This window comes from Camelus dromedarius, chromosome X (assembly GCF_036321535.1).
Source record: "Camelus dromedarius isolate mCamDro1 chromosome X, mCamDro1.pat, whole genome shotgun sequence".
In the NCBI taxonomy this organism is placed as follows: Eukaryota; Metazoa; Chordata; class Mammalia; order Artiodactyla; family Camelidae; genus Camelus; species Camelus dromedarius.
In genome coordinates, this window is record NC_087472.1 from 57,848,267 (window position 1) to 57,872,737 (window position 24,471).

Genomic DNA, 24,471 nt, shown 5'->3' on the forward strand with positions numbered 1-24,471 from the left:
ATTACCATATGACCCTGAAATCACACTCCTGGGTATTTACCCAAGATAAATGAAAACTTATATTTACATAAAACATGTACCTAGATTTTTTTGCAGATTTTTCATAACTGCTAAAGCCTGGCAATAACTCAAAATGTACTTCAGCTGGTGAATGGACAAACAAGTGGATATACATTAATACAGGGGAATACAACTCTGCAATAAACAGGAATGAACTATTGGTACACACAACAACTTGGACAATTCTCAAAGGCATTATGCTAAGTGAAAAGAAGCTAGACACAAATTATTTCATTTATATTTAATTCTGAAAAGGCAGAACTATGGGGTCAAACAGATCAGTGGATACCAGGAGGAAATGTTGGGAGAGAGGATTCATTATAGAGGACCATGAAGGAAATTTTTGGAGTAATGAAATATTATATACCTTGACTATAATGGTGGTATCTTTTGGTCAAAATTCATAGAACTGAGCATACAAAAAGGGTGAATATTACCATATGTAAATTATACCTCAATAAATCTGGTATTATATTAAAAATGAGAAGGTGCAGGGAACCAGAAAGTGCTGGTAGAATATCTCAGTTATGATGTATGTATATTTCTTAAAAAAATTAGTTTGAGTGTATTGTCAAAAATGAAAAAAATACTTAAATTTTCAGTAAATTATCTTACTGGCATTTTATTAACTACAACTCACCATTATTTGGCCCTTCTGAACATCTACAATACAATGAAAACTGATGATTTGGCTTGAAAGTATCTTTTGTACAGTCAAAGAAAGTTTGAATTATATTTGATATAGCTTTTTATGTTAATGACATGTATTCATCATTATGGTATCATACAGAATATTTTCACTGCCCTAAAAATACCATGCTCTGCCTATTCATCCCTCCTCCCCTCCTGACCTCTGGCAACCACTGATCTTTCTACTGTCTCCGTAGTTTTGCCTTTTCTAGAATGTTATATAGTTGGAATCATACAGTGTGTAGCCTTTTCAGATTGGTTTCTTTAGTTATATGCATTTAAGCTTTCCCCATGTCTTTTCATGACTGGATAGCTCTTTTTTTTTAAGCGCTGAATAATATTCCATTGTCTGGATGTACCACAGTTTATTTATCAGTTCACCTACCAAAGGACATCTTGGTTGCTTCCACATTTTTGGCAGCTATGAATAAAGGTACTAAAATATGCATGTGCAAATTTTTGTATGGATTTGAGTTTTTCACTTATTTGGGAAATAATTCAGAGGAGGAATAGGTCTTGTTACCACTGAGGATGACATTCCTGGCTCTCTACTCAGTTTTTCTCTGACATTACCTTGGAATGGTAGGGGGACAGACTGGGTGATTGTAGAAGTCAAAGTTCCTCACTAGGCCTTTGTTGGTAAAGGTCAGAGGGGATGCATTTTTTTCCCATGGTGTTTGGCTGAAGTGGAGTGGTTATTGTCTAAAAGATTTCTGTCGTGCAAGGCTGCCCCTTTCCTGGTCATTTGGACAGAGAAATCAGTCTTTTCTTAGGGCTCATTTTATCTGTTCCTGTTGGCATGTCTGGATTGTGTGCTTTTTCAGCTCCAGGTCTAAGATACATGAGGCAAAAAGAAAACCCAGGTAATTCATCACTTTGTTGTTCCTTGGGTTCTGAGGTACCTAGTACATCAGCTTTCTTCTCTCTACCTTTCAGCCTTCTTATATTTGTTTTATATATAATGGCCAGTGTTTTTAGCCATACTTCATAGAAGGAATAGGGGAAAGTTACCTTGATATAGTTTTTAATGTTAAATCTACATTAAAAAAATGAAGCCATCTACATATGATATTCATTTATTCAACAGTTATTTAATGTCCTCTCTGGCCCAAAAACATGGCTATCCCAAAGGCACTGAGGATGCTAAATGAGTGACATATGGTCCTTGCCATTAAGGATCTCATAGTAGAATAAGGAACGCTTTTCTTAAAATAGGGCAATAAAATGTAAAAATCCCATGGTTCAAGACCAGAGTAAAAGTTTCTACTTAAAGAGTTTTAGAGAAGTCAGCCATTCCAAGTGAAAGAAAAATCACTATGTTAAGGGAAAAAAAGGTAATTTAATAGCTACATTATTGACTGAAGAAGAATAGCATGGTATAACAAATATTTAAAGGGTTGTTAGCATGAAAGGTTGTCAGAGGAAATTCAGTAACAGAAAAATTATCAAGAGATGACTATATTTAAGAAAGAAGAACCAATAGTGATAATAATAATAATGATAATTATAATCATATTGATAATAAATGAATGCTATTGGTTACCCTTTAACTTTCTTTTACTCAGTTTCCTTTTTTTGGAAAATATAAGGCATAGATACTCATTTCTAGAGCCCTCAACAGTCCTTGGATTCAAAACTAGGGAGTTTTTGTTGTTTCCCATATTACCCTTGCTCTCATATGAGGCAGACAAAGAGAATTTAATGAAGCAGCTGAGATATGGGAGAGTTCGGAAGGGTGAAAAGTAGATTTTAACAGGAGATATAGAGGGTCATCTTTATAAACAAACTTGGCAAAATCAGGGATGGCATGCCACAACTCCATCAGGCTGAGAGCATTATTTTCAATGTACAGCTGTGCTAAGTGCTAAGCAAGCATCTAATTTCTGACTAATAAACTTTCTGTCCAATGCACCATCCACAGCTTTCATCCAGTGATTCTCAGACTTCTCTTCAGCCTCAACCACTACCCTCAGGTGAGTTAAGTACTCCCAGAAAGTTGGCCCCAAAAGGCCTGTACCTGAAGTGAACACAATGTCTGTATTTACCAGGCATCCCCCCCTTCTTTCCTCTAAGCACCCATAGCCAGCTGAGCTTCTGTTGAGCCTGGGCAGTACAAAAGCAGAACTCTGGCCTTTCCAGCTCCATCCTGGACCTATTGGCCCTCAAGTTTCCTTATATTCAAAGTCTTTTCACTCAAGTGCCCAATTAGTGCCCTGGCTCCTTACCCAGGCTCACAGGCTAATGTCTTTGAAGTACAGGGAGACTGCTCAGAAAAGAACTCAAATGCGAGACCAGATTCTTCATTCCTTGGCTGCCAAAAGCCAACCTCTCTGAGCTCTCCCTCTGAGTTGAAAATGGGGGAGAGGGTACTCCAAGAGCCAAAGTCTCCAAATAAATTACAGGCTTTCACAAATTCCTGTTGTTGTGGGGAACTAATAAAAGCTCAAATGAGGGAATGATGGAGCAAAGCCAAAGAAGGAACAAAGCCAAAGAAGGGGCAAAGCTGGGGAAGAGGTAGATGAGAGAGAGAGGTGAAGGGGCAGAGATGGCTCTATTCAAGAGCCCAGGCTTCCTGGCAAGGTGAACATAATGACAAACTAACAAATAGGATTAGGAGGCCATGTTCTGAGGCTTGCTATCCAACTGTTGTACCCAACACTAAGTGGAGAACATGTCACTATGAATTGGAGTCTCTGTTGCCAGAAATATCCCCCTGTTTCTGCCCCATCTCCACCCTTCTTCAGAGTCCCCAGAACATAGTAAAGATACTAAACCTGATTGGGATAAATGAGCATGGTCAGAATGGCATAAGTAGGGCATGGAGGCCATGTAGGGTTGGTGGCAGGTAGCTCAGGATTGTGCCAATTGTATGCTGGCACACCTGGCTGGGTTGCCAGCAAATATTAGTAAGACAACTGAAAGCATTGGTGGAAAACACTTAAAAGGAGGCAAGTAAGGGCACTTCAGGGGTTAGTTGGGGAGCTCCAGAGGAAAGAAATGCAACACCCTGGCCTTCCTTGGGGACTGAGATGGCAGGATCCCTGCTCTTCATTCTCTCTGTGTCTGACTGGAGAGTGACCTACAGCTGAGCTTCATTTATTAACTATTTCTCTAGCCTTGTGCAGGACCTAGAGTTAACTGCTAGATAGTTATTTTTTCCAATGAGTAAATGAAATGCTCTTGTTCAGGGAAGCTAATTTCAAAGCTTTTTCTATTTTCTAATTAAACACCACGTTGAGAAGCTCTTTCTTCCAGTTCTCAGCCTCTCTAACTCCATTTACTTTGGTAGCTACTCACCACCCATTGTGTCTAGAACTCTACTCCAGATTTGTAGCAAGCCTTTATTTAAAAATTCTAGAAGTGTTTTCATATTTATCCTGGCATTTAATCCTGCCAATGTTTTATTTCTTTTCTTCATTAGAATGTAGTGGTGTTTTTCTGGGTTGGCACAGCAATACTGGAAAACATTCTTTTCCAAGCATTCAACATCTAAACAAATCCCATGTTTAACCTTCCACACTTTGTCTCAAAACATGCCAACTTTAACAGGCTACCTATTTTGAGGGTCAAAACTTGTAAAGTCAAATAATCACTGAAAACATAAGTTGTCTTATTAGCACCTTATTACTTTATTTGGCCTCCTTCTCTGTGCTGCTATTGTTTATTTACTTTCATTTTTGGAATCTAGAGATTCAGATCTAGAGATCCAGTTCCTAATTTTACAGGTAGTCAGACTGAGGCCCAGAGAGACTCATACTTAGAAGTATCCATGTCAAGTCTGAAAATGCAGTCCTTCTAACTCCTGCCTCAGTCCTTCACAGGTGACTGGGTTTTACTTACTGGCTTATTGCCCACTGATTTGACAACCACTGGTTTAGGACAATGGTCAGTTATCTACTCTAGTGACTAAGGTATATTACAACCATCAGTGCTTTGGAGAAACTACAAATTGAAACAGTTTCCTCAGCTTTCTGTGAAATGGCTGGCCAGCAACTACAGACTCTGTCAGACACTCACCTGACAGAGACTATGGGAAAAAGGCAGGAGACAGAGACTGACAAGAAATAAGGAGATAGAAGGAGAGATACACACATCTAAAATGGAAAAATTGATGATAAATATCTTATTAGAACTGCAAAGTGTTAAAAATGAAAGGGTCCTCAAGAATCACAGAGGGGTAACCAAGATGTCTTCACTGGTGAATAACAAACATTTAAGGAAGAAATAATAATAATCCAACATAAACTCTTAAAATATAGAACAGGAGGTTAACACTTTCCAACTCATTCTATGAGTCCAGTATTAACCTACTATCAAAACCAGATAAAGACATTACAAGAAAAGAAAACTATAGATGAATGCCCCTCATAAACACAGTTGCAAAACCCTTAACAACATTTTAGCAAATTGAATCCAACAATATATTAAAAGGGTAACCATCATGACCAAGTAAGTATTATTTATCCCAGAAATACAAGATTAGTTCAATAACCAAAAATCAAAGGAAAATAAACAAATGGCACACAGGTCAAGGAAGAGTTTTCTTTATGATTAAAAAAAATCAGTCAATGCAGTATGTGATTATAATGGCTACAAATTTTTTAAATCCCATATGATTATCTCAATAGAAACAGAAAAAACATTTGACAAAATTCAATACCCATTCAAGATAAAAGCTCTCAGCAAGCCAGTAACAGATGGGGACTTCCTCAACCTGATAAAGGGCAACTATTGAAAAATTATAGTTAACATCATACTTGATAACAAAAGACTAAAATCTTTCACCCTAAGATGAAGAGTAAGGCAAGGATGTCTGCTCTTGCTACTTTTATTTAATATTGCATTGGAAGTTCTTGCCAGTGCAATAAGACAAGAAGAAGAAATAAAAGACATACAGATTAAAATAAGAATTACTTATAGTTTTACAACTATCTCTATTTACAGACAACATGATTGTCTATCTAGAAAATTCCAAAGACTACAAAAAAGCTACTTAGAACTAATACATGAGGTAAACAAGCTCACAGGGTGCAAGTCAGCATTCAAAAACCAATTGGATTTCTATATACTAGTAATTAATAATTAAAAATTGAAATAAAATTAACATTTACAAATTACATCAGAAATTTGAAATACTTATAGATAAACTTGATAAAAATATGTGCAAGACCTATACACTGAAAATTACAAAATGTTGATGAGAGACATTAAAGAAGACCTAAATAAATGGAGGGATGTATCTTGTTCACAGGTCAGAAGACTCAATATTGTGAATATGTCCCCAAATTGTTTTATAGATATAATTAAATCCCAATCAGAATCCCAGCAAAGATTTTTTCATAGAATTTGGCAAGCTGATTTTCAAACTTACATGTAAATGTAAAGGATATATAGAATTGCAAAAATAACATTTACATTGAAGAACAAAGTTAGAGGACTTATTATAACCTGATTTCAAGACATACTATAAAATTCCAGCAATCAAGACATTGTGGTATTGGCATAAAGATAGACATATAGATTAATAAAACAAAATAAAGAGTCCATAAATGGGTGCACACATATATGGCTAGTTGATTTTCAACAAAAAAAAAAAAAAATGTCAAAACAATTCAATAGAAAAAGGATAATATTTTTCAACAAATGGTGCTGGGTAAATGGGATATCCACATCGAAAACAATGAAGTTGAACTACTATCTTGCACCGTACTCTAAAATTAACTCAGACTGCTTTGTAGACCTAAATGTAAAAATGAAAACTATAAAACTTCTAGAAAACATAAGAGAAAATCATAGTGAACTTGGGTTAGGCAAAGATTTCTTAATTAAAGCACCAAGAATAAAAATATATAAAATTGACTTCATCAAAATTTAAAAATTTAGTTTTCAATATACTTTTTAAATAATTAAAACACAAGCAACAGACTGGGAGAAAATATTTGCCAATCATATATCTGATAAAGGAGGACTCATATCCAGAGTATACGAGAATGATTTCTTATTTTCAAAAATAAGAAGCTAAAAACCCAGTTGAAAACAAGCAAAAGATTTGAACTGACACTTGACCAAAGAAGATATATGAGCGGTAAAGAAATACATGATAAAATGCTCAACATCATTAACCATTAGGAAAATGCAAGTTAAAACCCAATGAGATGCCAATATACATCCATTAAATCATCTAACATTTTTTTAAACTGACCATACCAAGTGTTGATGAGGATTTGGAACAACTGGAGCTCTGAGTTCCAGTTGCATAGCTGCTGGGAATGTAAAATGATGCAATCATTTTGGAAAACAGTTTAGAAGTCCCTCAAATGGTTAAACATAGAGTTACAATGACCCAGCAACCCCACCCCCGGACCCAAAATGAAAGTATATTGTCCACATCAAGACTTCTACGTGAATATTTATAGCAATTATATTTACAATAGTAAAAAACTAGAAACAACCCAAGTATCCATCAATATGTAAATGGATAAACACATTGCGGTACATCTATAGCAAGAAATGGTATTCAGCAATAAAAAGAAATGAACTATTGATATATGAAACAACTTGGATGAATCTCAAAACAACTGTGGTGAGTAAAAGAAGCCAGATTTTAAAAATACCTACTTTTTGTTCCATTTATATAAACGTCTATAAAATGCAAAGTAATCTGTAGTGACAGAAAGAAGAGCAACGGTTGCCTATGGATAGGAGGACAAGGACTTTGGAAGATGATGATAGATATGCTCCTTACTTTGAATATAGTAATGGCTTCATGATACATACATATATTAAAACTTATCACACTATGTAGGTTAAATATGAGCTGTTCATTGTATATCAATTATATCTCAATAAAGCTGTTTAAAAATACAGTAACATTTTCCTACTTTTTAAAAAAGCTGTGTATTTCCACAACTGAAAAATTAGAAAAACAAAGAAGCAAGGTGCAAAAAATCTTTTTCCACAATTCCAATCACTCGGAGACAAGTATTTTTACCTTGATATGTCTTTCTCCAGGTTTTTCTATACATATATCTGTATAGTTTTGTTCAAGACAGCATATACAGTACATATCACTTACAATCTGCTTTTAAAAATTTACTCAAGTTTTAGATACCTTTCCATGTTAATAAAATTCAATACCACTTCCCCTAAAGAAAGAATGGAAGAAAGGGAGGGAGGGAGGAAGGAAAGAAGGAAGGAAAGAAGGTGGGAAGGAAGGAGAATGAGCAAACAATTGATACATGCAACAACGTGGGTGAATCTCAAAATAATTATGTTGAGTGAAAGAAGCTAGAGCCTGCCAAAAAATACATACTGTATGTCTTCAGCTATGTAAAACTCTAGAAAAATACAAACTAATCTATAATGACAAGAAAGCATATTAGTAGTTGCCTAGAGGTGGGGAGGGGCAAGGAGTGGGGTGGGAAAAAGGAATATAAAGACACATGAGAAAACTTTTGGGGGTGATGGATATGTCCATTACTTTGATCGTAGTGATGGTTTCATGAGTGTGTACATATGTCAAAACCCATCAAACTGTATACTTGAAATACATGCTGTCTATTGTATATTAATTGTTCCTTAATAAAGCTTTAAAAAAACTATTGATGAGGAAATTGAGGCGCAGAGAGGACACAAACTACTCAAGGAGACACAGCAGGTCCATTGCTGAGCCAGGACTAAAATCTCCATTTTTGGACTCTTAATCTAGTGTTCCTTCCAGTGTTCCATGATGTCTGACAGGCCTCCAATGATCTATCCAACCACCAGGGAAGAGCAGCAGGGGTCAGATGCTGATTTTCTAAGCTCTGCTTTCAGGAAGCATCAGGGCCTTTGCAGAGCCAGAACTAAAAACAAATGCCTAAATGATGAGTCCCTTCCTCCCACACCCTCAGCTTTGAGAACACTTGCGCTAAGAAGGTAGCCAATTTGGGCAGTTGAGTAGGCACTCCAAGGAGACAGGTGATCACTCTGTCTCCGGAAGCAGCTCTCCCCACACCTGTAGTCCAGCATTAGGAAGGAAACTGGATGATCGGCCTGAGACAGAAGACAAGGTAATCAATCCAGGGAAGACTGGCTGCCAGGATCAATAGGGCTTTGATCCTCAGAGCTGAGATAAACACTCATATTAGCTTCACAGTTGGGGGCCTCCTGCTATGGCCTTATGAAGTATCAAAGCCAGAGGAAATCTCACTTTGAGATTAGGCCATGTTCCTGCCTCTGAGCAGAAATCTGTTGACAATCCGTAGCATCTTTGGATTCCTTGTTAGAACAGAGGGATGGAGGTAGGGAAAAGATGGTAGAGGGAGGGACTGAGAAAACATGGGCAGAGCCCATTTTTCAATGTAAAATGCCTTTTCCAGGGATACTGACCCTTTCTGTTAAGTCTTTTCTGAGAAGGTGGAGAAAATGAGGGACAAAGTAGAGGAAGAACATCAAGTCCCTGCAAGCCAGAGGATATTACAATGGTTGGCAACCTGCTTTCCAACTGGAAAATTTCCTTAAGCCTCAGCTTGGCCATCCTGGAACCAGGCTGGGACCTGTACCACTATAAGGAAGGCTCTGGGATGGATTAGTCTTTCTATAATGTATAGGTTAAGAGTGCAGGCTCTAAAGTCAGACAGACAGGGGTCTAAGAACAAGATCTACTTACTTGCTGTTTGACCTTGAGCAACTTACTTCATATCTCTAAGTCTCAGTTTCCTCATCTGGAAAATGGATATTATAAAAGTGCCAACTAAATGTTTTGTTTTGTGAAGATTAAGTGAGGTCATATAAGAGACCTGGCATGTAGATATTAACTAATGTTCTGGAGAGAGCAGATGAAGACAGTCACTCCTCTCAAGCTGCTCCTGAAGGGAAACCCACATCCACACACACATACCCCTCCTTTAGCTGGTCCAGGTTTGTTAAATGGTCATTATGCAACTGTGTCTTTGTGTGCAGAAGTTAATGACTGCTCAGAGCAGTGAGCCTTCATGGCTCCCTGTGGGCTCCAGCACACCCCAAAACCTGAAATGCAGCAGCAGGAAGCCTGACCACTGGCATCTAAGAGCCAAATCCTGACCAGAGCAAATGCGAAGTGCAGTCTGGGTTTGGGCCTGGGCTGGGCACTGGTTACTTATTTAAGAGGTGACTCTGCAGGAAGTGTGGGAGTGGCAGAGTTGACAGAGGGATGGAGGTCAAGGTTTCAAATCCCCTCTTCCAATTCAATCTACCAGGAGGAGTAAATCACCATGATGGCAAGGATGGGTAGGTAAAAGGGGAAGGAAATAGCCACTCATGCCAGCACTGAGCAAGCCAGAGCTCATAGTCAAGATAAACCTTTTGGCAGCAAGGGAGAAGGTTCCAGCACCTTTATGTTTTAATTTCAATACCACCTTACCTTTGAAAAGTCCTTTTATCTTCCAAACCCTTTTTCTGCATTTATCTTATTACATCCTCATAGCAACTGTATAAAATAGGCCAGCAAATGTCCTCCTCTAACTCTTCTTTCTTCATAGTAGTAGTAGCAGTAATAGCTGACACTTGTATAGTGCTTACTATGTGGCAGGTACTATGTTCAATTCCTTATGTATATTAGCTATGTAATGTCATTTAATCCTCATGACAACCTCATAAAGTAAATACTGTTAGCATTCCCATTTACTTTCTCTCAAGTAAGTAAACAGGCCAAGAGGAATTTGGTGACTAGACTAGGTCACATGGCTAGTAAGTGGTAAAGCTAGAACATCAACCCAGGTCTTTCTGACTTTAAAACCCTTAGCTAATCATAGCTACTCTGCTATATATACCCTATTTTGCAAAGGAAGAAAATGGAGCTAGAGAGTTTGAGTGGCTCGCCCAAGGACACAAAGCAAGCTAGTAACAGAAGGAGGCCTAACTTGGGGCCTTCTGACTTCAGTCTAGTGTTCATTCCCTTATTCCCAATTGTATCCCACACCATCACTGGCATGTTTTTCTGGCCATTGGTACTACTTTCCAGGCACCATGTACTTGGATTACCAGAGATCAGGTAAACATGTCACCTACCAGCAAAGTCAGAATTTAATCTTTCATTATTTTATGATACTTGCTCTATAGATGAAGTAACCAAGGTGAAAAGAAGGTAAACAGCTTACCCCAGGTTTCCCACTGTGCCAGGAGCAGAGAAATTCCTCGAAGTTATTAACTCTCAAGTCTGGGCTTGTTTCACTTGAATACCTATGTGTGTGCCCACAAGGCAGCAAAGAAAGCAGTGTGGGTCAAAAGAAAATAAGACAAAAGAAACCCAGTATACTCCCTGTCTCCTTTTAATTGGATCTGTGGAGCCCTCAGGGCTGGGACAAAGGGAGCTGACACAGAAGTGAGATGGCTGAAGAGAATGTCAGGGGTTTGCAAGGATAGGAAAAGAGAGGTTTGAAAAATCATATAATTTGGGTAGAGGTAGAGGGAAGGAAATGTTAGGCTCTTGAAGGCTTGGAATGTCTTTTTGTAGAGGCTTTGTGGTGTCCTCAAACTGGGTGAGGAGAGAACAGAAACACAGGCAGAGTTGTAAATACATTTCTACTTTGGTCTTCAGCCATGAAACCAGCACTGACTAAAAACCTGCCAGGATTATGGACTGGTACCAGAGACTGGGGAGGCTATGGTCCCAGGGACTGAGGTCTGGCCAGTCCAAGTAAAAAGCTAACACACACGTAAAGGGAGCTTGTCCGGTGATTCCAAATGCCAGCCTGGGGACCATGCTTGTTTGGTTGCACCTGTACCACCTAGGTAATTCAAAGGCACTGCCAAGTTTGGGAGGCTCTGGATTGGCTCAACTAGTATTGTTCATTGTCAGGGACAATGGTGGAGAGTAGGGAGAGCAGGAGGAGGAGGTCAGAAGGACCATTTGGCTGGAGCTCTCATTCAGAAAAGGTCTCCAATGTAGACCTCATTAATCTGGTAATTATCTCATGAATGACATATATTGATTGTGCCGTATTTATGTGATGTGTGTTAAAATGATTAGTTGCTAAAGGTAAATATTTCAAAAATACCACAGTTTTTGACAGCATATTTTGGCACTTCTTTATTTAAAAGTTTCCAGAGAACCTCACAAAATGGGTATGTCTTGAGCCTTTCTCCAACTCTGAGTGTGGGGAAGCTTTGAGTGACAGGGTCAGAAAAAGGACCTGGATCTTCAGGCACTGGAAGAGACTACACTCTTCATATGTTTATATGGAATGTTAAAAATATAACTGTGATCATTGTGTCTGTAAGTTTGGAGGCAGAGTTAGAAACCACCACTGAGGAGGCCAGTGTCAGAAATTTTTAGGGAGCGTAGGAGGTAAACTGAACTAGGGACTTGCCATGGGTGCAGACTTAAGACTGAACCACACCTCTTTGCCGCATCTATTGTGAGAATGAAGACCATTCTCAGCAATCAGAAATTTCCAGAAAATGTCGACATCACTTTGAAGGGACTCACAGTTATTGTGAAGGGCCCCAGAGGCACCCTGCAGAGGGACTTCAATCACATCAACGTAGAACTCAGTCTCCTTGGACAGAAAAAGAATAGGCTCTGGGTTGACAAGTGGTGGGGAAATAGAATAGAATGGCTACTGTTCGCACTATCTGTAGTCACATACAGAACATAATCAAGGATATTACACTGGTCTCCTGTTAGAAGATGAGGTTTGTGTACGCTCACTTCCCCATCAACGTCATTATTCAGGAGAATGGTTTGCTTGTTGAAATCTGAAATTTCTTGGGTGAAAAATACATATGCAGGGTTCGGATGAGGCCAGGTGTTGCTTGTTCAGTATCTCAAGCTCAGAAAGATGAGTTAGTTCTTGAGGGAAACCACATTGAACTGGTATCAAATTCAGCTGCTTTGATTCTGCAAGCTACGACAGTTAAAAACAAGGATATCAGAAAAATTTTGGATAGTATCTATGTTTCTGAAAAAGGAACAGTTCAGCAGGCTGATGAATAATACCTAAGTTGTCCAGGTACAGAAAGAGCAAGACGGGTACAGAAAGAGCAAGATGCCAGATGACTCTTCAGATTCATTTGTGATATCTTAAGGATACAATAAAAGCTGTGTTGATTGGGGGTAAAAAAAAGACTGAACCACATAACACAAGAGTTTGGCATAACAACACTGCTTATCTAAACCAACCTTCTCATTCTATGCATGGAGAAAGTGAGGCCCAGAAAGATTAAATGTATCGCCCAAAGAAGTCACTAATCTTTTAGTGCCAGAGCCTAAACTAATATGTTATATATTTCTAGTACACAAAGACTTAAGATGTTAAAAAGTGACAGGACTCTTTCTGGAGAGGGGGGAGGAGAGAACTGAGGAGGACTCCAACGTTTCAAGTATGTACATGCATCCCAGATAGTTCTTGAACCCAGGACCCTCCCACCCTGTGGAAGATAAACAGGATTTCAGGAAACACTTCAAAGAAAGTGGCTGAGGTCCTACCCCCAGGGGCTCTTGCCATGTAGTGGGTCAGGGGCTGGTCTGGGCCCTGGGTGAGGATGCCCACCTGGTGGGTTTTGGTGGAGCAGCAGGTATCAGTAAAAGCCAGGCTGCCCAGGTCCTACTGCAGCCTGTTCCATTCTTCTATGTGGGTGGCATTTCCCAAGGGCCAGGGTGGGGGCAGGGTGAAAGAGCTAGCTAGCACCAAGGTGAAAGGAGCAGAAGCTATTTGTTGAGACATGTGCTCTTTGGAGGAGGTGGCCTCCATGCCAAGACAAACTCCTTCAGAAATAAATATTGTACATAAAAGACTAATTATGGGTTTGGAGTTTGGGGTTTAGTAGGAGAGAACTGGCTCTATTCAGGATGAACTTTTGCCATCTGCAGTGGTAGGCTGCAGCCAGGGAACATGAGAGGGCAAGATGGGAAGTGAGTCTCTCCGGTACCCATCAGCAGTCTCCTCTGGCTAGGAGGTGATGTGTATCTAGGGAGAAAACAGTTTTACAAAGTTGGTTTTACAAGGAACTGAAACAGAAGGGAGCTGGAACAGAGATGGCACCCACCAGAGATGGCAGCAGCTGCACTGAGATCTTCCCCCTTGCCATTTTTGCCCAAGGGACTACAGTTGTATCCTCTCCAACCTTCCTACTAAACTGGCTTGTGCTGTTGTCAACAACTGCCACTAAAAAGGCTCTTCACCACCAACCTGGAGATAGTAGCCCTCTGTCCCCTCCCATCCTGCATTGCTTTCTCTCTGCATTGTCTGCCCAACCCAGGTAAATGATATCTCCAACAGGGCACAAGTGGAAGCCAAGCAGCTGTTCTGTACACATCCCAGGCCTCTCTGGTGAGAGACATTTCAGCATAGTCTGACAATTAAATGCCCAGCTCTAGCTTCATCATTTACCTTCTATATAACTTCAAGCAATTAACCCCTTCAAACTAATTTTTCTATTCTGTAAAATGGGGGTAGTAGTAGTCACATTATATAGTTATTATAAGGAAGGACTGTATAAAATAATGCATCTGAAGGAAAATGAGTGGCATGTAAGGAAGGAGAGCACTTGATTTATCACCCCAATCATGCCAGTTTTGAGGGTGCATTTCCATTTCAATAATTAGAATGGTGGGGTATAGCTCAGTGGTAGAGTACCTGCCTAGCATGCATGAGGTCCTGGGTTCAATCCCCAGTACTGCCATTAAAAATAAATAAATAAAACCAATTGCCTTTACCCTCCAAAACAAAATAAATTTTTAAAAAATTAGAATGGGACAATATTCATAAACTGATACATATAGTTATTCTATTTATACAGGTTACCTATTATTAAGAAACTTGAGTTTCCATCCTGCAAATGATAGCTACATAACACTGAGCAAACTCCCTCCTTTATTTGAAATGCAGTCTGTCTATCTATGAGGTAGAGTAAATAGGGAACAGGAGTAGGCTCAGAAATGCGTTGAGTTTGAAAACTATTTCTTAGCAATTCATCAGGATTCTGCATTTTACTCCAGAATATAACCCTGTAATAAGCATGGCTTTAAATTACTAATAACTGAGTAAAATACAGATTTCCAACTTTCGGATCTTCGCAATAAGGGCAAGATCCCTGTGTTCTCTGGGTCTCAGTTCCCAGCTCTGAGAAGGAAGAGGCTGGATGCCATCACCCCTGTGCTTTCTGTCTCAAGTCAGATAGGGGTGGGGCACAGCATGGCAGAGAGAAGGAAGTGTCAGCCCCAAAGGAACAGAAGCCCACTGGGATCACTGTTTTTCATGGGCACAGGCCCCAAACGAGGGCCAGTGGCAAAGAGAGACCATATGGACAGAGAGTCGGAGGGAGAGATGCCCCAGGGCCCTTCTGTTTCTTTTCCAAGAAAACAAACAGTTCCTCAATAGCTCAGTACTTATGAAACAGCCTGGAAACCAGAAAACTCAGAAACTAAACAACAGAAATGACCAGGTAGCTAAAATAAGGCATTTCCTTACTTTTCCCCTGAACGTTCCACTTAAACATCTCCGTGTGTCACTGAACTCAGTAACTAAAGAATCCACAAGTTTCCCCATGCTTACCCCCCTTCTTTTCTGTGTCACACACCTCCCCCCTTAACACACACCCAGGGATGGATGGAGAAAAGGGGCAGACTTGCTCAGTGCCCTTTATGTTAATTGCCAAGGTCAAAGGAAGCAAAATCACAAACACAGGTTTAAAGAAAGAAATGTCTTGGCCCTCTGCATGAGTGTGGGAAAAAAGAAAACTGTTTTTCAGAACAATCGAACTGTTATTGATCTTTTGAGACCTCACACTCCACACTTTTCATCACCCAACCAGCAAGAGTGAGGGCACCCAGCTCATAGGCAACTTCTGCTCAGAAGAGCCCCTAGAGACTCAACAGGGAGTTTTGGGGTCCCGACCACTACTTTGAGAACCCCTGACAAAGGGGAGCCTCACCTCTTCTCCAAGCCCCAGAAATGACCCAATTCTTACTGGCCTGACAAAAAGTTCCAGAGGGTCAGCCACACCCATGGCCACAGTTGCCTGCCCTGAAGAGGGAAGGCCAATTGCTCCCCAAGGCTGCCTTCCCAGCCAACCAGAACCAACTCCTCCAGAAATAGGCACAGGCAGCCAGGAAAGTGCCTGCAGGACAGGACTGTCCCTGAGTCCATGAGGTGGGCTCTGCTGGGTTCCACAGCCCCCGGCTTCCTTCAGCCTGGGGGTAGCGCCATGGGTTGGACTTTCCTCTCAATCACTGGCCTGTCTAGCTAGGCTGCCAGCTCTGCAAGGTCAGGGACCACGTCCCACTTGTTCACTGCTCAGTTCCCAGTCCCTGAGTCACTATCTGCTGAATAAATGAAGTAGCTGGGATACGCAGTGTCTCCCGGTGGGGTGGACAAGATAGAGTCCCAGCTCAGGCACTTGGTAGGAGACGTGCTTGTGATGTCTTCTCCTGTGGCCTGTGTGCACATGTGAGTCCGCACATACGCATGTGTGTGTGTGCAGGTGCAAGCACGTGTCCTGTGTTCCCCCCGGAGATCCCAGGAGCTCCCTGAGGGTGGATTTTCATTCACATCAACTCTGCTCCTTTTGAGGACTCCTCGCCATCACCTGCCCTACCCGGGAAGGATCCTGCCTGAGGAGGTCCCCAGCTCTTTCCTGCCCCAAGCTCCTCCCTGTCCCAGCTCGGTGTGACCTTGGACGAGTCCCTGTTTCCTAGTCTGGAAAGTGGAAACATTGGGCTCCACGGAGGGCACGGAGCCGCAGTTGCTCATCTACATGGTTTCTGAGCACTGTTATCTCTTGAACACCTCGGGGATTGCAGCAGGGACGTGAGGGCTGCAGGCCCCACTCTCCCACCGTTGTGACTTGAATTGTGGTGACGAAAACGGCTGTCACTCCCCCAGGTCCTTCAGGATCAACCAAGAAGCTTATCCAGACTCAGCCTCAGCCAGAGGAAACAAGGCTTAGAAGAGGGTAGGACGCAGGCAGGAAGACCCTCCTGACTGTAAAGATCATTAAAAGCAGCCAGCACTTACCAAGGAGTGTTGTGGGTCTTCCTTTCCTGGAGATCACAGAAACATGGAAGCTAATGGACCCCTGGAGATCAACTAGTGTAGCCCCTCATTGTATAGATGAGGAAACTGAGACCCACAGGGAGGAAGTAGCCCGCCCGGGCCACAGAGCAGCATAACGGAAGAGCACAGACCCAAACCTGCCACCAGGGCTCTCCGGCCAGAGCAGATTCCATTACTCCAAGCTGATAGGCCGCCTTCAACCACAGGACAACCTGGGCGATTCTCTGGAGCGTCTTCCCTGCCCAGATGAAGACTCTCTGAGGTCCTCAGAAGGTAAATGGCCTGTGGGAGGGAGGGGTGAGGCCAGAGGCCCCTGTCCTCAGGACACCCAAACCCAGGCTGCTCCCTGGACACGCCCTTGCCTCTCTCTGGGGGCCAGAGAGATCACTGTCACTCTGGAGTGTCCGATGGCTGCTCCTGCCTGGGGTCCAGGATCTCTCCTCAAAGATTCCCTTATACATCCAGCCCATTCACCCTCCAGAAGGCCACTCAGTCAGTCAGTCAGTCAGTCAGTGAGCCACCCTTTGGGGAGCACCATCCAAAAGTGCTCTGGGTGAGGCTCAGCTGGGGCGGGTCACAGGCATCCAGAACCAAGGTCCCTGCACTTGGGGAACTTCTGGGTGAGAACTTCTGGGTGAGGGAAGACTGAGGTACATGCACCCAAGGGCAGACACTTGGGAAGGGAGAAATGGGCCTTGGGAGGTTAGAGGGGGTGGGATCGCAGGGGTCTTTGACAGATGCTGGGTAGGACCTGGACTAGAAGGTGGGGACAGGGTGGAGCCCTTCCCTGCCTCTTTCTTAAAGCCTTCCCTCAGCTTTCTGGAGGCAGGACAGGTGGAGGTGGCAGAAGATGGTTGTCAGAACACACACAATTCAGAGTTTAGATTTCAGACATGAGTTCCCGGCCTGGCCCAGTGCCTCAGTAGCTTGGCGACCTTGAGCTCTTCATTTCACCGCTTTGAATCTGTCTCCTCATCTCAAAATTTGGGAATTAATAATGTCTCATGTAACTCAAGGCAGAGCTCACAAGAGGTCTCAGGAAGAGCCCGGGGGTCTGTGGTTTCCAGGATCGCTCCGGTCCCATGTTATTTCAGTATACTGTGGGGACCTACCTGGGACCCAGAGTTGGTATAAAGATTATTTTAACTGAAGACATTTGAGATTCAACAGACAACGAGGAAAACAGCCTTCTTGGAGCTTCCCTTATCTGACTAAAAACAGCAACTTCTGGGAAATGAGGCTGCCAAAAATTCCTTCTCAGGGTGGGTCTACTCCCAGAAGGTAGACTGTGAATAAAACCGACCCCAGATCTTTTCTCCAAGTGAGTTTTGTGGTCCTGAAGAAGACAGAAAGGCCACTCTCACATCTGTATAGACAAACATTACAAGCTCTCTTATCAAGTATTTGTTCTTCTGAAAATCCATGTGTCTTTCCAAAAAGTCCTTTATATACCAGGCAAGTGCTTTCCCCCCGCCCACTTCACCTATTAAGATGGTATATATACCCCAAATTCCAACCACTCCTTTGAGTCATCATCACTGAGTTCTTCTGTGTATATGGAGGTTGTGCAGATAAATAAACTCTGGGCTTTTTCCTCCTGTTGGACTGTCTTTTATTGGTTTGATTTGCAGGCCCCAGGCACTGAACCTAAGAGAGTAGAAGGAAACTTTCTTTCCCTAGAATATTCAGAAAGGGGAACCTATAGGTTAATGTGTGGACTTTATATCTTGAGTCAAATAAACTGAAAAAAAAAAAAAAAACCAGTCAGCACTTCATGACACTGATAAGGCATTTGAAGTTTGAACACTGCCTAGGTATTTGATGCTATTATGGAATAATTGTTAAGTATTTGAGGTGTTATAGTGGCACTGCAGTTCTATTAAAAAGAGAGTTCTTGTGGTTCAGAATTCCATACTGAAATGCAGATACAATGATGTGATACCTGGCTGGCAGTTGATAATTGCTGATGCTGGGTGACGTCCACAGGAGGCTTATTATGCTATTCTACTTGGATATAGGCTCGAAGTTTTCCATAACAAAAAGTTTAACATATGAAGTAGAAAAAGGTGGATCGAGGAGGTGTTTACCCAAATGTGGCTTGTCTGCCTTTGGAAGACTTATTATAGGGAACAAGAAATCACAAATTCAAGGAAAGGCTGATATCTGTTTTGAGAGCAACAGTGGCATATGACTGGAGACAGTGATTTCGCCCCCTCATTTCAGCCCCCTCATTAGGCAGCATCTGTGCTGCTCTTCTCAGCCTGTGGCAGCCCAGTTTGGTTGCCAGGCAATGGAAGCCAGAAGCCAGAAGCCCTTTTCTTGGGAGGGAGAAAGGGGGAAAGGGAGGGAGAGAAGCAAGGAGGGAGAAGGCAGAAAGAAGCTGCTCGGGAGGAAGGCTTGTCCCTGCCGAGGGGCCCGGCCCAGGGGAAAGAAGGGAGGTGGGGGCCCCTTGCTGGATGCTGGTCTCCCTCAGCCCCCACTTTCCTCAGTCTGTTCCTCGGGGGACCCTCATTGTCAGAGCTTGAGGCCGCACAGAAGGAGTAGGGGGCTATGCAGGCAGGTGCACCTCCTGCAAAGACCAGCGAGGTCTGTGATTAAGTAAGACACCGTTAGCATCCATTCAGAGTCAGAATTCCAGACAGACCGCTCCTCGCCGATGCTCCTGAACTCTTACTGGGTTTTAAAAAAAATCTAGGAAAGGAGCTCGTCAAATGCGAAACCTGTACTGGTGATCACCCTGAGTTGGGGCCAACCCAAAAGGCAGGAGGGCAGGAAGCTTCTTCTTCGGGGTGGAGAAACCTGTCCTCGCTGTCCTTTGGGGAAGGAAGGCAGAACCCTCTGGTGCTGCGCAGTGGCCTGGCAGTCTCATGGATGCTGACGGTGTTGAGGAACTCTGTTCTGGCAGTGGTTCAGACCCAGCTATCACTGAAAGGCTGTATGGGCCTGAGCCCACCTCTGACTCTCAATGTCCTGATCTCTGGAAGCCCAGGGAGTTACCTTGTATTACCTTGCATCCCTTCAGCTCAGGCGGGCTGGGATTACAATGTGCCCCCACCCCCACCCCTGGGCAGGAATTGCTCTCACCCAGGGCCAAAGGAGCCTGGCCCACCCTACTCCCACCCACAGGGCCAGACTGGAGGAACCAACAGAGCCAGTGACCTCTGAGAGACAGAGGGAGGGCACTTCCTAGAGCTACCCTGCTGTGATCATGAACCACCTCCTGCTGGCCTAGGGGGTGGATTCAGAGGGGCTCCAGGAAGGCAGGATGGGGGTGAGGTCAGGCAGCTGCCCCAGAGATAAGCCTTTCAAGACCCAGCATCTGAGACAGGAAGGCTGTGTGTGCTCCATGAGAAAAACATCAGGGAGGCCAGCAGTCAGGAGCTGAGCAAGAGCAGGGCCCAGACAGCCCCCCCTTTTCTGCAGCATCTTTGTGGCTTCTAGTTGCTAGGAGCAGGCTCTTCCGTTGCTAAGCAACTGGAGCCTGGTGGATTAAAACCAATTTCCTGAGCTCACTGGAAGGGGGAGGGAGAGAAGGTGCAATGCAGATGCCCTGAGGAAGCTCATCCTTGCCTCCAACCTTTGTTGGCAGATGCAGGTGGAGGTGAAGGGCAGGTGAGGTGCAGCTGGGAGCTGATCCCTAGGGAGGAGAGGGGGGACTGGGAGAGGGCTATGCACCAGGTATTCATTATCAAGACCAAAAGACCAGAGTGAGACTGGCAATTAAGATGCCAATTAGAGCACTAATGAATACTAATGCTGCTCCTTTCTGAAACCCCAGAAAAGGCCTGCAGTCCCTGGGGTGTTCCTGAGCCACCTGACCAGGCCAGACAGGACTGGGCAAGGTTTGTCCTCCAAAGATGGGACGATTAGAGCATTTTAGGGTCCACGGGCCACCAAGAGTCCTGGGGTCCAACCTCTTGTTGAATGATAAAGGCCCCTCAACGTGCTGCCCTCTGCTCTCTGCTTAGATAACAACCCCGGGATGACAGGGAGCTCAATTCCTCCTGCAACAGCCCTCTCTTACCTTCCCCCTAGAAGGCGCCTCAGGGGCCAAGGGAGTCCCATCTGCCTTGCTGTTGGGACCTGTAGAGTCTCTCTTCTGTGCAGCCTCCCTCCCCCACCTCTTGCCTCTTGCCACTACTCAGAATAGATGGGAGCCTCACCATGACATGGTGCCTTCTGATTCCCCACCCCCAGCCTGGTCTTTAGATTCCTTAAGGGGCAAGCCACTATGATTCACAAATTTACAAGAGGTCCTGGACCCAATTCCTGCTCATGTCCAGGCTTCTCCTACAACCCTGCTCTGATGGGATCTTGGTTCAGAGAGAAAGATGAAGCCTATGTGAAAGGTGTTTACAAACTTAACAGAGAGAGTTCCAGTTCTGGGACAGGGATGTTATGAGCCTTGTGGACCCATTTTCTAGTGAAACAACCATAGTTGGTGTAATTTATTAAACTTATTAAATATTTGTTCTAATGTCATACAGCAAATGGAGCAACATATATTCAAGATATTCTAATAAATCTTGGTGAGAACAGCAAGTATCTATGACATTTGAGCCATGACTTGCTCCCATCCCTGCCTTCTCTAGTTCAGTGTGATATAAGCTCTATTCTAGGTGAGTGTGGCCAAAAATAGGGGGCTCTGTCTTCCTCTAGCTCCTAGTACTGGGCTACAGTTTAATTCCTCGAAGGATAAGTTGCAGGAATCTCTCATCCCTTCCCCAGCTCTTTGTTGCAGAAGCTTTGCATCAGACAAGAAGGACCAAGATGACTGGGGACACTTTCTACCACCCAGCTCCTACTGGTATGATCCAGGCATGGCGGGCTAAGAATATTGTCTCTGATAACCTCTTCCTCAATTCATTCATAGGGTGGAGGTTACATGCTAGTAAAGACAAGTCAAGAAAAGCAGTAGCTACCATCTTGCCTAGCACCCTGTTCATACAGCAGTGATGTCACTCTAGGAGATATGGGATACTGTCCCCACCTCCAGCTCAAGTTCCACCCAACTCATTCCACCAGAGGAAAAGCAGTCTTTTAAGATTGGAGAGCTCCTTAGCTCTTCCTAAAAGGACTAATTTTATTTAGAAAAGAGAGCGGTTCTTTCCTAAGAGTATTATCAGAAACAATGAAGCTCTTGGTGGTGAGCATTTAAGAGGGGACTGGGAGCATCATGATTTTATTAGCAACTGTAGAATGGTAGGGCAGGTAGAAGTTTAACAAAGAGAACTTGGGAAAGAACTAAGAAGAACTATTCTAGGGTCTTAGCAAGCCTCCAAGACTGATAGCACCCTTTCCCTGCAAAGGAGCAGCAAGTTTAATCAGATTGTGGAACAATTTATGCCCACAGGCATCATTAAAAAAACAATACTGAAATTAAGAAGCAATTAGTAGAGGTTAATAGCTGAGTGTGATACCGCTAGAGATAGATCAGCCAGAAGCTAAATGGTGATCTCAGTGAAATAAACAGAGATCCAATTTGAAACCACAGTAATCACTGGTAGTAGTTATTCTGTGTACATGCCCATGGCTGTGACTTTTGAGGAGAGACACAGAGGTTGTATACTGCAGGGGATAGACTTCACCAACTTAGTCCAGAAAAGTTAGTAACAGTATGTTGAGTTGCTACAATATATTATCTGATATATCTAGTTTTCAACAAAAAATTATGAAATATGCAAAGAAACAGGAAAGTGTAACCCATAAACAGGAATTAAAATCAGGCAATAGAAACCTTCTTGAGGGGACCAAATGGTAGACTTAGGAGACAAAGAAGCTATTATAAATATTTTCAAAGAAATGAAGGAAATCATGCTTAAAGAATCAAAAGGATGCATAATGACAGTGTCTCATCACAAACAGAATACCAATAAAGAGACAAATTTTTAAAAGGAACCAAAGGGAAATTATGGAGTTGAAAAGTACTATAAGTGAAATTAAAAATTCAATAGAGGAGCTCAACAGTAGATTTGAGAAGAAAGAAATCAGCAAATTTGAAGGTAGATCAATATGTTATGCAAATTGAAAAAGATTGAGAACATAGAATGAAGAAAAATAAACAGAAACTCAAAGAAATTTGGGACACCATTAAGCCCACCAATATACATGCAGTGTGATTCCAGAAAGAAAGGATATTCAAAAAAAAAAAAGAAGAAGAAAACATTAATCTACACACCTAAGAAGCTCTACAAATAACAATAGGATAAACACAAGGAGAGACATCCCAGACACACCATAGTCAAAATGCTGAAAGCCAAAAACAAAGGGAAATCTTGAAAGTAGCGAGAGAAAAATGATTCATCATGGACCAGAAAAACTCCTTAATATTAACGGCTGACTTCTACCAAAAATAATAGAGATCACTAGGCAGTTGGATGACATATCTAAGTGGTGAAAGGTAAAACCTCTCAACCAAAAATATCTTCCATAGAATGTCCAAAATAGGCAAATCCATAGAGGCAGAAAGTCTCCAGGGGCTGAGGGATGATGAGGTAGGGAAGAGACTGCTACTAGGTACAATCTCCTTGGAGTGATTGAAATGTTCAAAAATTATAGAGTGGTAATGATTGGAAAGCATTGGAAGTATACAAAAAACACCAAATTATACACTTTAAAAGGGCAAATGTTATGGTATGTGAATTTTTATCTCAATAAAAAATTGTAAAAATAAAGACCACAAAACACTAACCTAATTTTCCAGCTAAAGAAACTAGAAAAAGAAAAGCCAACTAAACCCATAGCATGTAGAAGGAAGGCAATAATTAAGACCAGAACAGAAATAAATAAAATAGAGAATAAAAACAATGGGCAAAATCAATGAAACCACAAGTTAGTTCTTTGAAAAGATCTACAAAATTGGCAAATCTTTAATCAAGTTGACCAAGACCAAAAAAAAAAAAAGAGAGAGAGAGGACTCAAATTAATAAGATTAAGTACAAAGAGGGGCTATCACTATGACCTTACGTAAATAAAGAAGTATAAAGGGATACTATGAACAATTGTATGCCACTAAATTAAATAACTTGGATGAAATGGACAAATTCATACAAAATCACAAACTACCAAAATTGATGCAAGAAGAAACAGAACACCTGAAAAGAGATATAACAAAAGATTAAATTCGTAATTAAAACACTCCTCCCCCCTCAAAAAAAAATAAAAACCAAGCCAAATGCCTTTACTAATGAACTATACCAAACATTTAAAAAAGAATTAATACCAATCTTCACAAACTCTCCCTAAACAGGAGGGAACATTTCCCAATTCATTCTAAGAGGCCAGTGTTACCTGATACCAAAGCCAGCCAAAGTCATCACAAGAGAAGAAAAATACAGACGAATACCTCTTACGAACATTGATGTGAAAATCCCCAACAAAACACTAGCAAATTGAATAGAGTAACGTTTAAAAGAAGATTATACATCATGACCAAGTAAGGTTTATCTCAGGAATGCAAGATTGACTTAAAATCTGAAAATCAACTAATGTAATACACTGTATCAATAGCATGAAAGACAAAACCCACATTATTATCTCTTGGATGCAGAAAAAGCATCTGAAAAAACACAACAATTCCTTCATGACAAAAGCATTCAACAAACTAGGAACAGAAGGAAACTTCCTTGGCCTGATAAAGGAAATCTATGAAAAACCCAACACTAATAGCATACGTATTGGTGAAAGACTGATTACTTTCCCCCTA

General features: G+C 42.0%; 1 protein-coding gene and 1 pseudogene across 1 annotated transcript in view; one reads left to right on the forward strand and one right to left on the reverse strand.

The window, feature by feature from the left end:
* The window catches only part of SLC16A2 (solute carrier family 16 member 2), a 94,822-nt gene that overhangs the window by 17,513 nt on the left and 52,838 nt on the right, over positions 1 to 24,471 (reverse strand). The window lies entirely within an intron of this gene.
* On the forward strand, positions 12,135 to 12,820 carry LOC105090679 (large ribosomal subunit protein uL6-like; annotated as a pseudogene).